At 40.9% G+C, this 17,390-nt stretch overlaps 1 pseudogene; it reads left to right on the top strand.

Annotated features, from left to right (window-relative positions):
- Positions 1 to 11,848: 11,848 nt before the first annotated feature.
- LOC100139047 (cysteine dioxygenase type 1-like) lies at positions 11,849 to 13,503 on the top strand (annotated as a pseudogene).
- The last annotated feature ends 3,887 nt before the right edge of the window (positions 13,504 to 17,390 follow it).

Here is a 17,390-nt window from a genome sequence, read left to right as displayed (position 1 = left end):
CTTTAGGATGGACTGGTTGGATCTCCTTTCAGTCCAAGGGACTCTCAAGAGGCTTCTCCAACACCACAGTTCAAAAGCATCAGTTCTTCACCTCTTAGCTTTCTTTATGGCCCAACTCTCACATCCATAATGACTCCTGGAAAAACCATAGCTTTGACTAGACCAACTTTTGTCAGCAAAGTAATGTCTCTGGTTTTTAATACACTGTCTAGGTTTGCTATAACTTTTCTTCCAAGGAGAAAGTGTCTTTTAATTTTATGACTGCAGTCTTTGTCTGCAGTGATTTTGGAGCCCCAAAAATAAAGTCTGTCACTATTTCCATTGTTTCTCCATCTATTTGCCATGAAGTGATGGGACCGGATGTCATGATCTTTGTTTTTGGAGTGTTGAGTTTTAAGTCAGCTTTTTCACTCTTCTCTTTCACTTTCATCAAGAGGCTCATTAGTTCCTCTTTGCTTTTTGCCATAAAGGTGGTATCATCTGCATATCTGAAGTTATTGATATTTCTCCCAGCAATCTTGATTCCAGCTTGTACTTCATCCAGTCCAGCATTTCACATAATGTACACTGTGTATATGTTAAACAAGCAGGGCGACAATATACAGCCTTGACATACTCCCTTCCCGATTTGGATCCAGTCTATTCCATGTCTGGTTCTAACTGTTGCTTCTTGACCAGTATACAGATTTCTCAAGAGGCAGGTCAAGTGGTCTGGTATTCCCGTCTCTTTAAGAATTTTCCACAGTTTGTTGTGATCCACACAGTCAAAGGCTTTAGCATAGTCAATGAAACAGAAGTAGATGTTTTTCTGGAATTCTCTTGCTTTTTCCATGATCCAGCAGATGTTGGCAATTTGATCTCTAGGTCCTCTGCCTTTTCTAAATCCAACTCGAACATCTGGAAGTTCTCAGTTCATGTACTATTGAAGCCTTGCTTGGAGAATTTTGTGTATTACTTTGCTAGCATGTGAGATGAGTGCAGTTGTGTGGTAGTTTGAGCATTCTTTGGCATTGCCTTTTTTGGGGATTGGAATGAAAACTGACCTTTTCCAGGCCTGTGGCCACTGCTGAGTTTTCCAAATTTATTGGCATGTTGAGAGGAGCACTTTCACAGCATCATTTTTTATGATTTGAAATAGCTCAACTGGAATTCCATCACCTCCACTAGCTTTGTTCGTAGTGATGCTTTCTAAGGCCCACTTGACTTCACATTCCAGAGAAAAGCCAAAGCTGTCTTAAAGGTGTAAAAGACTTGACACAGCCCTTTGCCCTAACCTTGCACATTGCCTTCTGCGATCATTGACTCCTCACCCTCTCCCCTGTACAAGCCACTTCAGTGAACTCCTTGTTCTTCTTTAAACATGATAGATATGCCCCGTACTGGAGCCTCTTTAACTTCCTGTCTGGAACACTCTTCTCCTGGATATCTCATTTCCTTACCTCCTTCATATTCTTGCTGAAGTATCACTTTCTTACTGAGGCTTTACCTGACAACCCATCATGTATTTCATTGCGTTGCATTCCTATCCCCTCTCCTGCTTTATTTTGATCCTTTGTGAAAATTATCACCAGCTGAATTACTATATGTGTTTATTTTATTTAATTATCTCTTTCTCTTTGAATTGCAATGTTGCTTTCCAAAGGCCAAAATGTTTTTTCCATTGCTATATCCCAAGTGATACAATGGTACCTGATCCTAAGTAGGTGCTCAATGAATATCTGCTAAATAAATGAATGAATGAATAAATAACTTGGCTCCAAGTAAAATGTTTTCAAGGTGAATGGAACAGATTCAAAGGAATAGATAAAACAAGTAAGTGGCTAAAAAATACTCAAAATTGGATTAAGAAGGTATATATTTCTTTTTTCAACCTGAAATAACATTTATGTGCACTATTTGAAATGAACATTCTTACAAACCAATAGTGTAAAGGGACACAGAAAAAAATAGAGCTCTGTTTAATAATGAATTTTTAAGCATTGACTTAAAAATCATTGAAAGTTGGAGTTAATTTTAAATGGACCAGGCTTTAGCTGATACCAAATTTTAAAAGTCACAAGTTTAAGAGCCTCTTCTGTGAACATTACTTTCACCTTCTTGCACTAAGCCAATGGATTGGATCCCCCAGGAAGAGCAGCATCAACATCATTGGAACTGGTTAGACATTCAGATTCTCAGACCCCACCCCAATCTGCTGCATCAGAAAACAGATAACTAACGAGAACACGCTGTATAGCACAGGGAACTCTACTTAATGCACTCTAGTGACCAGAGTGGGAAGTCAGTCCAAAAGGGAGGGGATGTATGTGTACGTTGGGCTGATTCACTTTGCTGTACAGCAGAAACTAGCACAACAGTGTAAAGCAAATATGCTCCAATAAAAAATGAATTAAAAAAGCAAGTCCTGGGGTAGGGTTCAGAAATTTGTATTTAACAAGTCCTCCAGGTGATTCTGACGCATGTGAAAGTTTGAGAACCATGGCTGGCTATCACCCACTCTGGCTCTCCAAGGGATACACTGCTTCCCGGCCACCCTCCCAAATGGAAACTGTATTCCAGTTGCTTTCTTTGGACCACTGGCTTGGAGTGAGCTAGTGGTGTAGTTGTTAGGCCTCCTTGCCTCTCAGGCCATTTTCACTCCCTCCTCTGACAATTGAAACACGTACACACACACACACACACGCTTGGGTTATCAGACCAGACTTATTACCCATTGCACCTTCTCATTTGATATCATTTTGTCTTCTGCCTCGTGCACAAACAAGGTATGCTTTCCCTATTTCTAAAACAAAACAGGGCTTCCCTGATGGCTTAGTGGTAAAGAATGTTCCTGCCAGTGCAGGAGATGCGGGGTTGATCCTTATTGGAGAACCCACATGTCCCGGAGCAATTACGCCCATGTGCCGCAACACTGAGCCTGTGCTGTAGAGTCTGGGAGCCACAGCTACCGAAGCCCACACACTCTAGACACTGTGCTCTGCACCAAAAGCCACCACAATGAGACGCTCACACATTGCGCTGGAGAGTAGTCCCCTCTTGCCACGACTAGAGAAAAGTCTGTGCAGCAACGAAGACCCAGAATAGCCCATAAATAAAATCATAAAAAACGAAACAAACATTTGAAAATTCTCTCATGAACTTCTTTTCCCTTAAGTCATTTTCCCATTTCTCAACTTATTTTTACAGCAGAACTTAAAATGAATTCTCTAAAATTTCTCCTTTTTCTTTTGAATCCACTAAATCAGGCTTTTACTGACACCGCTTTACTAAAACTGCCTTTATCAAGGTCATCTCACTTTGCTACATCCAATGAGCAGTGTTTAGTTCTTCTCATATAGTTTGTCTTCTCTGAGTACTGACCACTTCCCTACTCCATCTATGCCCATTCTACATCTAATACCATGGCTTTAAAAACCAGTGAAGAATCTGCTTGCAATGCTAGAGGCCCGGGTTTGATCCCTGGGTCAGAAAGATCCCCTGGAAAAGGGTATGGCTACTCACTCCAGTATTCTTGCCTGGAGAATCCCATGGACAGAGGAGCCTGCAGGCTACAGTCCATGGGATAGCAAAGAGTCAGATGTGACTGAGTGACTAACACTTTCATATTCATATATTGATGACTCCCAAATTTTTATCTCCAGATCCAAATGGTACCCTAGCTCTAGAGTTCAAACCTATATCCAAATGTCTGCTTCTCTTATCCATTTTGGTGATTAACAGGCATCTTGAAATTAACGTATCCAAAACTGATTGCCTATATGATCCCTCCCAGACCTACTTCTTTACATTCTTATCTCAGTTGATTATAACTCCATTCTTCCAGTTGCTTAGACCACGATAACATTTACACTTCTTTCTCTTTCATGTCACATGTAAAGCAACAGCAAACATTGTTGGCTCCATTTTCAAAATACATCCAGAATGCTTAGATTCTTCTTCCAGAGCTCTTACACTGGTCCAAGCCACAGTCATATCCCTCCTGGATTGTGTGATGAGCTCCTAAATGGTCCGACTTCTCTTGTTCCTGGTGAGTCTATCTCAGCGCAGCGCTGGCCTGATCCTGCTAAGCCTAAGTCAGATCTCCACTCCTCTACCCAGATCCTTTCAGTGATTGCCCCACCTGGCCAGAGTGCAAAGCAGAGCACTTATGACTGAAGAGGTCCGCCGTGACCAGTCCACCATTAAGTTTTTGATCTAAATTCCTGCTCACTCTCTCCTCGGCTCCCTGGCCTTTTTGCTATTTTCGTTCTTCCTCCCTTTCTGAAAAGTTTTGTCTGTTTGGACGAACCATGCAGCACGTGGGATCTTGGTTTCCTGACCAGGGATTGAACCCGTGCCTCCTGCAGTGGGAGTGTGGAGTCTTAACCACTGGACCCCAGGAATTCCCATCTTTGCCATCTAAACACTTACCAGGCACATCCCACTTCAGGGTCTCTGCCCTGCAGTACCTGCTGCCTTCGCCTGGACTATTTCCTTGCAATTTTCTGCATTCCTCTCTCTCACATCCCCCAAGGTCACAATTCCAATGTTTCTTGTCTAACATTTTAATTCTCTCAGATAGCTTCTCTCTCCCTTCCATTTATTTATAACACAAACTTTATAACTTAGCACCATATGGCAGATGGTGTATTTTATTCATCTGTGTTGTTCATTGTCTCTCTTCCATACTAGACTATAACTTTGTGAAAGTAGAAATTTGTGTCTCTTTTGCTCTTCCCCAGCGCCTAGAGCAGTGCCTGGCATGTAGTAGACACTGAATATCTCTTTCCTGAGAAATGAGTGAACTAAAACTTAAGCTCATAATTTCAAAAAGAGCATCTGTACTCATCCACAGGCCGAAGGGATAATATAAAACTCTTGCATTTTTAATGGAAAAAAATGTATAAATATTCTTGTGATGACTTTGTTAAGGCCTGTCCCTCCTCCCACCTGATTCTGAGTAGCATGAAGACTGGAACTGAGTCTCATTTGCTCACAGTTGTCCAGGAGCAACTGTGACAACTGAGGCTTCTTCTTTGGACATAAAGTGTAATTGGAGGAGGGCACATCAGGTAATAAGATACATAATATTTTGACACAATGTTTTTAAAATGTCAAGATGTAAAAACCTGATGAATAGCATATCAAAATAGGATTAGTATTCCTGACTGTCTTTAGCTTCAGTCTCAAATTTGGCTTCACTTGGTGCTAATTTTACCTTTTTTACCTATATTTATACATATTGATTTGATTGGTTGATCAGAGCATGGCACATAGTAAGTGTCGGCTGCTTTAGTTATTAATGCCAAAGCACAAAGGAAGGTCTCTAAGAGATAGGTTTCTCATACTCTGTACCTTTGCTGGCCTTCATTTCTTTGTTCATGCTGCAAATGGTTATCAGGTGGCAAAAGGTTATGTGTGTGTGTGTGTGTGTGTGTGTGTGTGTGTATGCATATAATGATTTATTAATTTAAACATTCCCCACACACTATAAACAGTTATTTCTGCTATCATCCCCATTTTACACATGTGGAAATGGAGGTCCAGAGAGATGAAATGACTTGGGGGCGTTCATAGTAAGTGGCAGCTCTAGGCTTGATAGTGGCAGATCTTCTGTGGATAGGAAGTCTGATAGTCTGCACGGCACCAGGATACATTTCAGGAAAAGGGAATCTAAGCAAATTCCTTTTACTCTTATAGAGCAAGTTCACACAGACACCAAAATAAATCATGAAAACCTAGGAAAAAACAGATGTCACGATGTAAACACTAGGCTAGGGAAACTAATGTGGAATTATTTTATGAAGCCTGTAAAACAAATGGAACACGTTACAAAGCAGGGTCATTAGTGTTTTTTTGTTTGTTTGTTTTTTGTTTTAAAGTACAGTTGGCTTCGAGAACCGGGGTGTAGTATGGAAGAAAGAAGAGTGAAGGAAGGAGGTAAATTATCCTACCCTCTACAGTAACAGAGACGGGTTGCTCTGATAGTTTCCTTATCATTATATACCTTTTAAAATGCTTTCTCCCTGTGAGAAATAATTCATGGGGCCCTTATGGGAATGCAGGCAATCCACTAAGCTCTAAATGGTTTTGTATATAACAGGTAGGATCCCAGGTGGGGATTATGTGCTAGAGATTATTTGTAAGTCACTCATAGCAAATACCATTGGAGCCAGCCATACGAATTGGGAATAGTGCTTCAAGGCTGTTGTTGACGTTTATCATCAGAAAGATAGCTTACCATTTAAAATGTGTAAGCAGGTTTTCAGGAAATAACGTTAACACATTTAAGTGAATATCATCTCTACGCCATTACTGAAAGCACCATCTCCCCTTGCTTTGTGCAAAATAGTGAACTTTTATCGCATTTGGTGAATACTGGCAGTAACATAAGTAAATCTTTGAGAAATGGGTTAAGGGTTGATAATGTGAGAGGCCTGTAGGTCCGGTCCAGGCTTCCATCAGATTACTGTTCTGGTCCCTTTTCCTAGTGTGTGTGAGGTTTGTGTGTGTGCCTTTGTGGCTCAGACAGTAAAGAATCTGCCTTATAATGCAAGAGACCCAGTTTCAGTCCCCAGGTTGGGAAGACCCTCTAGAGAAGGAAATGGCCACCACTGCAGTATTGTTGCCTGGAGAATTCCATGCACAGAGGAGCCTGGCGGACTATAGTCCACAGGGTTGCAGAGAGCTGGGCATGACTGTCCACTTTTTGTATTTGCAGGCTCTGTCTTAAACCAAGTTGCATAATATTGGGGTAGTGACATGGTTTTGAATTCCAAGTGCTTAGATGACAACTTCTGATTTCCCTCTGCCCGTCTCAAAAGTCATCAGCAAAGTGGGGTCCACCCGGACTTGAAGCCACAGGCTTCCCCTCCTGAGCTCCTAAGCTGTTCACCCTGGCAGACCAGAAAAAAATTAGAAAATAAAAGTGCAGCTGCCCCCAGGTCCGAGTGGAATTTTATATTCTGATCTGACTCCTTTTAAGAGGTGTTGAAATAAAGTCAGATTGTTTTACTTCCCTTTTACTTTTACCTGATTTTCTGGGGCTCTTTGAAGTCCCAGGGCAGACCAACAGCTTTACTTAGTTTTCTTTATGAGACCTTGTAAGTGCTGTCCTCCTGTGCCATTTTGTTTTGTGTGTTCTTGAGAGTAGGACTCATTGCTTTTTGGTGTATGTGAGGAATGATCCCTGTCCTAAATCACTGAACGCTTCATTGGAAATAAAGAAGAGTTTTAAAGCTGTGATTTCACATAAGAAGAGTCTTCTCTAGCAGCACAATTTGAAAGCATCAATTCACTACTCTACACAATATGGATGGCTAGTAAGGACCTACCATATAGCACAGGGAACTCTACTTAGTCTATAAAGACCTAAATGGGAATAGAATCTAAAAAAGAGTGGATATATGTGCATGTATAAATGACTCATTTTTCTGTACAGCAAAAACTAACAGCATTGTAATTCAACTGTACCCCAGTCAAAATTTTAAAAAATAGTAGTTATTTCAAAATTTGGGGGAGGGACATAGCCCCAAAGCATCATTTTCCAATGTTAACTATAATCATTTGGTATCTCTCAGTAGGAAAAAAAGAGTCAGAGAACACTGAGACCAGACTTCTTTGATATTTCTGAAGTCAAGCACAGAGGTTTGAGGGAAAACATTGGATTTATCATACTGTTCCTATTAGGCAATATCACGATGAATTACAGTCTAATGTTACAAGAGGGCTGAAGCAATGAGTGTGGCTGCCTTGTTAAATCACTCTGCTATCAATCAGTTCTGTGACCTTCAGCAAGACACTTTGCTGGGACTTGAGCTTTCCTATTTCTCTACTTCTTTTCTTCTACCTATGCAAGAAGAAATTCAAAAGTTCACAGATAAAATTTCATTCATTTGTTCACTGAACATTGGTATTGATCATCTACTTTTGTGCCGAACTGATCACAGGGTACCAATGATTCAGCGCCAAGCAAAGCAAAACTTGGTTGTCACACTGTTGGAGTTTACATTCTAGTGGGAAGAGGTATTCAAAAATCATAAAAAGAAAAATGTATAAATATAATAACTTTAAAGAGTTAAGGGACATGCTTTGAGCCATGCAAGCATTTCAAAGGGAGAATTGAGCTAGTCCACCATGAGTATTCTATTTTATGCAAGGGATAGTTTAGGAAAAAGAAAATGTTTATGACAAGATTTTTTTCACTCAAAAACAGTCTTATTGAGTCACACAGAGGAAATCATATATCTTTATTTCATGCTATGGAGAAAAACAATTTAGTAGATTATATAAGAACTCCTTGAAGATAGAAAACCAGTTTTGTAGAGAGAAGCCAAGCTTCTAAGGACTGAGTATGGATGCACTTCTGTGTCAGTGAGCAAATGGGCTACATTTGTGAACAGGCTTGAAGGTGTAGGATAAGAAGAGGGAATGGTGAGTGGAGAGAGCAAGATGACAGACAGGAGGCAGTATGAGAGGGACCCCTATGGGGCTTCCCAGGGGGCACAGTGGTAAAGAATCCGCCTGCCAATGCAGGAAACACAAGAGACGTGGGTTCAATCCCTGGGTGAAGAAAGATCCCCTGGAGTAGGAAATGGCACCCCACCCCAGTATTCTTGCCTGGAAAATTCCACGGACAGAGGAGCCTTGTGGGCTACAGTCCATGGACTTACAAAGAGTCGCACATGACTGAGTGACTGATACTGCCCCATGCCCCCAGATCCTTTAAGTCTTAAAGCTACTCAACCCACATAGTGTTTCTACAGACATTGATATAGAGGTTGGACTTTGTGATTCTAGGTAATAGGCCAAGAAACAGAGATCCTGAACTGTCAGGAATCTGCAAAAAGTGAAGATGGGGTCTCTCTGGGCTTCACTAAGGTTAAGTTCAATAAGATTTCTGTGAGGCAAGAGGATTCAGCAAATATCAGTGTTATACTCCATGTTCAGTTATAGGCTATATTTAATAGAAGACTGTCAAAGAGAAAATTCGCTCTGCTTTTTTGCTACTAAAATGCTATCTGTTATCTCCAGTGACTGTACTCAAATCCTCTGAGTGGGCTTCAGTTCACCTCATGATATCTTCTGTTATGTGCACATCTCTTTCTATAGACCCTGGTGGAAACCTGCTCTCTCAAGGATTTGAATGGACTTGGAAATTGGGAGAGTACCACTTTCAGGAGCATTCTTTATGGAGTGTGGGAACAGATGGATAAATTCATCCCCATGTGGATAGTTCTAAGATACATTGATATACTTTTTATAAACCCTCCTGTAAGAACAAGCCCCAGTTGTCCACAGAAGTGACCTCAAAAATTAGCTTCTCCCTCCTTTTTAACTTTCCCTCTTCCCTCTCTCCTCCTTCTAAGAATTGCTCCTCAACTGGACTACCTGGATACAAGTCCTCATATCAGGATCTGCTTTTGTAGGGACAAATGCTAAAATCTGTGCATATTTGAAAAGAAGACTATGGATGCTGCTCTCTGTTTTTCCATTCCTGGATATGTTTATGCCTTTGTGAATTCCAAAGTACTATTATTATTGCATTTTATCCTTGAAATTATTCTTAAAGTAAGAATTTTTATTATCCCCATTGTACAGGTGGAGAAATTAAGGCTCAAAGGAAAGAAGTGAAAAAGTAACTTGCTCAGTGTTGCACAGATGTCGCCCACATAGAACTAAAATTGGGTTATTCCACAGTCATTCCACACATGGAATGCCTACCGTGTGCTATGTCCCGGGCTAGCCACTGGGCCTTGCTGTTCTTTCCCCTGGGTCTCCTTTCCAGATCTCTGTAGGATCTCTCTTCTACTTGGGCTGATCTAGGCCTGATCCAGAAGAGAAAGGCACTCCCTCCAGCATCTGGAAGGACTGGTGGACAGGATGCTAAGATTGCTTTCTTCTTGAAGTTGCTCTTGTCCCAGTGGCCCAGAGATACAGTTCCTTCATCCTTCACCTCAGGGATATCTTTATGGACTTCATTTCATTCTTCACTCTCAGCCAAATGGCCCAGGACCAACAATTCTGAAAAGATTCCTCTTTGAAAAGTTTGCCTTGGTAGCTTTTCTTCCCTGATCTCTCTGCTTGGTAAGTTCTGAAAGGTTGTGATTGAAATTATTTTATAGGATTTATCTCAAGGCTGTATCGTCCATGATCTCTCCTCAGTGTTTTGAAGTGTGTTGACTCTTAGAGAGGCCTTGAATGAATATGAAATTATTCTTCCCCCACAGACAGCAATAAATCAACTACAAATGGTCTGATTTCTGAAATGATCCCTAAGGCTGACATAAGAAAAGGATACTGATCAGGATCAATAATGCTGGACTATCAATCCACAAATTAATATGCATGCCTTGATTTAGAATTGGGAAATAAAGGATAAAATCAAGATCATTTAAACATCTGTATTGTTTTGCTATGTATATTATAAAAGTATACTGCAAATGGCATTAGAAGTTTGCCTTATTTTCTACCCAACATGAAATAAAATAGCACACACCAAAAAACTGTCAAATGGACATTAATCTTAAAATATGCCTCTGCTATGAGCAGAGCAACTAAAACAGATTTTTGGTTTCAGGCCTTCATAGCATTTAAGAGAGAAGTATTTTAAGCTGAACGATGTCTAAAGCTAAAAGTCTTCATGGTACTTATTTCATTTATATAGAATTTTGAGAGTCTGAAACCCCACTTTCCTAAAGGAATGATCATTTTCCAAAATTTATAGCTGCTATTTTACAAAGTTCATATTTATTATTTTGTGTAAAGCTTTTTTTTTCCCACTAGCAAAGAACAAAACAACACCATAAAGAGCAAACACAAATTCTAAGGTTTATAAATTCTTTATGACTTAAATATCTTATGTCATAATGTCTCCATAGAGTACTTAGGGATTTTATGTGGTATGGAATTTTATATGGAATAATAAAAGGAAATAAATTATCATAGGTTGTAATTTTTCATATATATCTATATATTTATATATCAAACTGTATTTGTGTATATATATATATATATATAGTATATATAGGTATATATAAAATTATGCACATATATACATGCACAGATGTCTTCCCCTGGATTCCCTTGAAAACTGAATGTAACAAAAGGCTGTGGTACTAATGTGTTTTTGGAAAGAGGACTCCAGGGTAAGGACTTCCTTGGTGGTCCAGTGGTTAAGAATCTGCCTTCCAATGCAAGGGATGCAGGTTCAAGTCCTGGTCAGGGAACTTACATTCTCACATGCCTTGAGGCAGCTGAGCCCATGCACCACAACTATTGAGCTCACATACCCCCACTAGATAGCCCGCATTCCACAGTCTTCAGAGCCCACGTGTTCTGCAGCTCATGCACCTAAGCTAAGACCCAATGCAGCCCCAAATAAATGAATAAATAAATATTAAAAAAAAAAAAAAGAATTCCAAGTTAACAAGAGTGAAGAAAAGCGCAAGTGCAGCAGTGAACAATGGGAAGCACATCCAAGCTGACGTGTTGTCATACTGACCACTGCGTCACAGAGAGCCGCAGTGAGACGTAGCCGTGCCATCAGCTGGGCTCTCTTTCATCTTCTGTTTCTTGTTGGTCACAGTTGGACTCGTGAGAGTTGATTCACATACACTTAGAAAGTTCTGTCACCTGGTCCCTTCAGCAGCTTTGGGGAAGCCATCACACTCTATGCAACGCTTGGAGTGGAATTTTATATGGAATAGTAAAAGGAAATAAATTATCATAGGTCGTAACGCCATCACACTCTATGCGTGCTTCTAGAAATGGTGAAAGGAACCAGGGGCTCCATATATTTTTGCTTGTTTGGCCTCAGGTATAAAATCACACATCAAACCCACAAGTAGCTCTCAGGGTCAGAAACTGGATGGAGGAAGTTGCTGAGGGCCTGGGAGTCAGGTGAGGTCAAGAGAATATAGATAGGAGGATAAAATGTGAGAATATAATATCAGCTAGTCAATCTCAGAGGCAGCAGTAGTACCAGCATAATATATAATGCATCCTCAAATCTCTGCACTAAAGAAAGAGAAAGAAGTATGTATAAGCTTGTACAGAATACAATATGAAAATATGCCAAACTTTGGAATGGGTGTTTATATTTCCTGAGATCCAAGTTAAAAGTCTGAAAACAGAGGAATGAAGATTTATTTGGGAGACTTGGCTTAGGAAGCTAAAGAAAACCATCTTTATCTGTCATCCTCTCTTTCACCCCTTGGATTAACCACTTGCAGTAAAAATTTGTCTTGAAATAGACAGGATAGTCTTCCAAACAATGCCAAGAATTGGATGCGTAGTAAGAGCTATCTCACAGAGAAGAAATAGATCTTTGGATTTTAAACAGCTTCCCCCTAGGCTGCCTGTAAACAAAAAGAGGTAGGAAGCCAACAATACAAGTGGAGAAGCTGAATCAATAAACTTGGAATTCAAAAAAACGGCAGTGTGAGTAACAATCTTTCAGATAAACAAGGCTGAGAATTATAAGTGCTTAATTTATATGTATTTCCTAGGTACTGTAGGAAGAGATCGAAAACATATGTTCTAGAAATCAACAAGGTAAGGGTTCAAAATATTAGACCAATACTTTTATAAACAGAAAGTCTTTATGTAGTAAAGTGTCATGAGCAAGTTGATTTTAAAAATACCTAAGGGGCAGGTTTGGTCCCTATATGTGTGCGCAGTGCATACCCAGATCTACCACAGTGGATGTCATACTGTGGCACTCGGGCATCTAGGGCTTTTGGGTCTGTGTGTAACTGTCTAGCTAGCAGCTAGGGACACTGCCCTCCCTACCCCGTCCTTAGCTCGCTCAGCTCCCCCATTGCAGCCCAGCAGAGAGACAGTTCAGCAAGGGATGGAGCAGGCAGACTGAGGTGCTAAAGCCACACGCCCTGCCCGGGCCAATCTGATCGGCATCCCATGCCAGCACTTCGCAGGTGAGCAGGTCAGTGTGGAGGACATGCGGGCAGTCTTGGAAGCCTATGAGAGCAAACCCCTCTGAGTGGGCAGTGTGTGCCAAGTTAGACCAGTACAAGTGTACCTGAAACCTGGAGAATCAGGAAATGGAAAATTTAATCTCATGATTCTATGGGGGAAAGACATGGCAACAGTATCCATGATCGCACCGATTCCCACGGCTTTCTGAATATGCTGCAGGGAAATCCAAAAGAGACATTATTCTTCAAACTTCAGGAAGTTTGAACGAATCTTGAGGGAAAACCAGTGTGCCTACATCAACAATTCCATTGGCTTACATCGAGTACAGAATATCAGCCATACAGAACCTGCCCTGAGCCTTCACTTGAACAGTTCACCTCACCGACTCGATGGACATGAGTTTGGGTGAACTCCGGGAGTTGGTGATGGACAGGGAGGCCTGGTGTGCTGCAATTCATGGGGCTGCAAAGAGTCGGACATGACTGAGCGACTGAACTGAACTGATGCCTTTGATCAAAGAACAGGATGTAAAACAGTCACCCTGACATACCATAGCAACTCTGGAATCAGGACTCCACTTGCAACTTCAGGACCACTGGAGGACAACTAAGGAACACCAAACCCTCAGAGGTCTTACTTTAAGTTCTAGGAAAAGTTTTGCCTTGGAAAAGGTCTCCCACCATTGGCTGTCCAGTATACTACTCCTTGGAAGGAAAGTTATGACCAACCTAAATAGCATATTCAAAAGCAGAGACATTACTTTGCCAACAAAGGTCCGTCTGGTCAAGGCTATGGTTTTTCCTGTGGTCATGTATGGATGTGAGAGTTGGACTGTGAAGAAAGCTGAGCACTGAAGAATTGATGCTTTTGAACTGTGGTGTTGGAGAAGACTCTTGGGAGTCCCTTGGACTGCAAGGAGATCCAACCAGTCCATTCTAAAGGAGATCAGTCCTGGGTGTTCTTTGGAAGGACTGATGCTAAAGCTGAAACTCCAATATTTGGCCACCTCATGCAAAAAGTTGACTCATTGGAAAAGACTCTGATGCTGGGAGGAATTGGGGGCAAGAGGAGAAGGAGACGACAGAGGATGAGATGGCTGGATGGCATCACCTACTCGATGGACAAGAGTTTGGATGAACTCTGGGAGTTGGTGATGGACAGGCAGGCCTGGTGTGCTGCGATTCATGGGGTCCAAAGAGTTGGACACGACTGAGCGACTGAACTGAACTGAACGAATATACTTTACAAGGCCAATGCTTAGATCATTAATACTATAAAACAGATGTTAATTATAAGGCATTAAGTAAGCAAATAGTGCCCTAAGCTGCTATAGAAGAAAAAAATCCCACTAAAGATAAAAAGGCTTGTGATTTTAAAATACTAAATCAGGTGCAACACTGCTTTTACTCAAAACCCACTGGAACCATACTGTGAATGTCAATGAAGGTTTTCATAGTTTTTGGAAACACTTTCTCTGAATTGTAATTAGAAATAAATAAATGTAATACAAGACACCAAACCACCTGTCTAGTTACTTGAAGGACTAAATGTAGATGTCTTCAATATACTTTGTATGTTGTTAATATTTGAAGAGAATTCTTTACATCTGTGCATTTTAGTTTTCCAATATTATTTTACAAATACCTGTTCTTTAAATAATAGAGTATTGTAGATAGAGAAACTTAAGGCACATTGCCATTTGGTAATGAAATGAAGGGCAAAAGATTTAGAAAACTACATGTACCCAAACCCACAACAAACCAAAATTAGAAACTCATGTCTATTTTGTGTCCAGTGGTCAAACTTTGTACTGCTGCTAGAATTGCCAAATAATTTTAATAAAATGGATTTAAAGATAAAAATAAGGGGCAATTAACTTTGGGGTGGGAGAAGGCAATGACACCCCACTCCAGTACTCTTGCCTGGAAAATACCATGGATGGAGGAGCCTGGTGGGCTACAGTCCATGGGGTCGCTAAGAGTCGGACACGACTAAGCGACTTCACTTTCACTTTTCACTTTCATGCATTGGAGAAGGCAATGGCACCGCACTCCAGTGTTCTTGCCTGGAGAATCCCAGGGACAAGGCAGCCTCATGGGCTGCTGTCTATGGGGTCACACAGAGTCAGACACATGATTGAAGCAACTTAGCAGCAACTTTGGTGTGGGATTCTAGAAGTACCCATTAGAATTCTAGATAAAGAACACAAAAATGCAAACTCTTGAAATGCAAAAGCTTTCAGGAGATAAAAATGTCTTTGTGGTGGTTGGTGGTTTTTTTTGCTAAATCGTATCTAAGTCTTGCGACCCCACAGAATGTAGCCTGCCACGTTCCTCTGACCATGGGATTTCCCAGACAAGAATACTGGAGTGGGTTGCCATTTCCTTCTCTAGAGGATCTTCCTGACCCAGGAATTGAACCTGCATCTCCTGCATTGCAGGTGGATTCTTTACCACTGAGCCACCAGGGAAAGCCAAAAATATCTTTAGGAACCTCTTAACTATGTGTTTGATACTCTAGGACGATCTCACAGTTTTTACATTATTTATATTCTGGTGGCAAATCACTTATAATTTGTTAATGTTAAATATATATATACTCCATTTCTATGGAGCAATCTCTAACAGAAATGAAACCTCTACATCTAGAGTTTCAGACCTGTAGGCAAATCATGCCTACTGATGTTTTTCAAAATATTTTCAAAATTAGGAAAAAATTATTGTAAAATTTTACTCTCTGGCCATACCAAGTGCTCAATCGTTCACAGCTGATACTGGCTGGAGATAAGTGTAGCAAGTGTGCCCTTGACACTGGTGCTCTTCTGTTACCTCATTTTCATGACTATTCTGTTGAATAAACTTCATTGTCTCCTGTAGATGATCACATCTGTAACTGTTCTCCTCCTCAAACAACCACCTTGAAGGAAATGAATCCAGAGAGATTTCCCCCGAGTGTTCATCTTTGTAACTGTTCGTGCTTGCTAGCTTGGTTCCGCATGGTTGGTGGCTTCCTCTGGCTCTCGCGCGTTCCTCGTTGCCGTCTCTGGCCGTCCCGCCAACTTCGTCTCTCTCACGGGCGCCATTTTGGGGCGTTCGTTGCCTGTGCATTCTGAGCGCACTTTCCACCCACTTCAGTTTGGGATTTGGTTTTCATCCTCTCTCTTGGTACTGAAAGCTATTCTAGTCTCACAGGTTGGTGCATCCCAATGTTGCGTGTGTGTGCTCACTCAGTCGTGTCCAACACTTTGCAACCCTGTAGACTACTGTTCATGGGATTGTCCTGGCAAGAATACTGGAGTGGGTTGCCATTTCCTCCTCTAGTGGATCTTGCAGATCCAAGGATCAAACCCACATCTCCTGAGGTTCCTCCATTGGCAAGCAGAGCCTTTACCCCTGAGGCACCTAGAAAGCCGAAATTGTTGTGGATTCATCCAAGTGACTGAATATGACTGACTTCTTATTTTCGGTATGCCTGTGGTAGAAAGGTTGTATGAATGGCCCCAGCTTTCCACGCCTCTGTATCCACATCTTTTGGTACTGAATCTCTGCCACCTCCAAAAACACACACTGACTCTGGGCTCGGCAAGTTGACCCAAATAGAGACGTTAAAATGCACATGTTCATTTACACTTCCGCTCTTGTTTTGATTGACTGGAGAACATATGTCAGCTGGCCAGAGAGTTCCTGAGCTCACTTATTGAAGGATTATGAAAAACAGGTACAAGTGAAGACACAAGAGTTCAGTTTTCCCAGCTATTGAGTTCTATGAGTCTATTCTAGATCAGCTTGCAAAGAGCTAACCTCCCAAACATAATAAAGATCACAGAGTCACCTACTTGACATGCAGCTGTTGCCCAGATATGACCAGAATGATCATGCTGACCTGTAAAATAGTCAACAATAATAAATGTTTATTATTTTAAGCCATTGACTTTTGGAGTAGATGTGTTACATAGCAATGACTAATTGATACAGTGTCCCAGTTAGTGAGATGTCGGTTGTACTTACCATATAGTCTTCTCAAGGAAACGAACCTATAGGAAGAGCTTGGGTAGCTATACATGTAACAGTATGCCAGGAAAATATTCTTATAATATTCTGAAGTTCTCAGAAGTAAAGTAATTTAATTGAAGGGTTCCTTTGGGGTAGGTTGTTTTCATTTGGGAGAATGTGAACATGTCTCATCTAAAAATTGAACATGTTCTGGGGACATTCAAACCAATGTTTGTGTTGCAAATGGCGTTCCAAACCCATTTCCACATAGGTACGGGGATCATGGGCTGGCATACAGAAAATATTTCAAAACAAAAAATTGCATTCACTGTTACTTTGAGGTCTCTATGCAGAAATGTGATTGAAAATAAATGCATCAGTGACCTCAGAAGGTTTGGCAGTGCCTTTTAGATGCTTATCGGAGCCACACAAGTTAGGAATCTTGGATGGAAATCTCCTAAGAATAACCATTCTCATGAAATT

This window comes from Bos taurus, chromosome 16, assembly GCF_002263795.3.
Source record: "Bos taurus isolate L1 Dominette 01449 registration number 42190680 breed Hereford chromosome 16, ARS-UCD2.0, whole genome shotgun sequence".
Taxonomy (NCBI): domain Eukaryota; kingdom Metazoa; phylum Chordata; class Mammalia; order Artiodactyla; family Bovidae; genus Bos; species Bos taurus.
The sequence above is the reverse complement of the archived record's forward strand: the minus strand, read 5'-3'. Positions and strand labels throughout refer to the sequence as shown.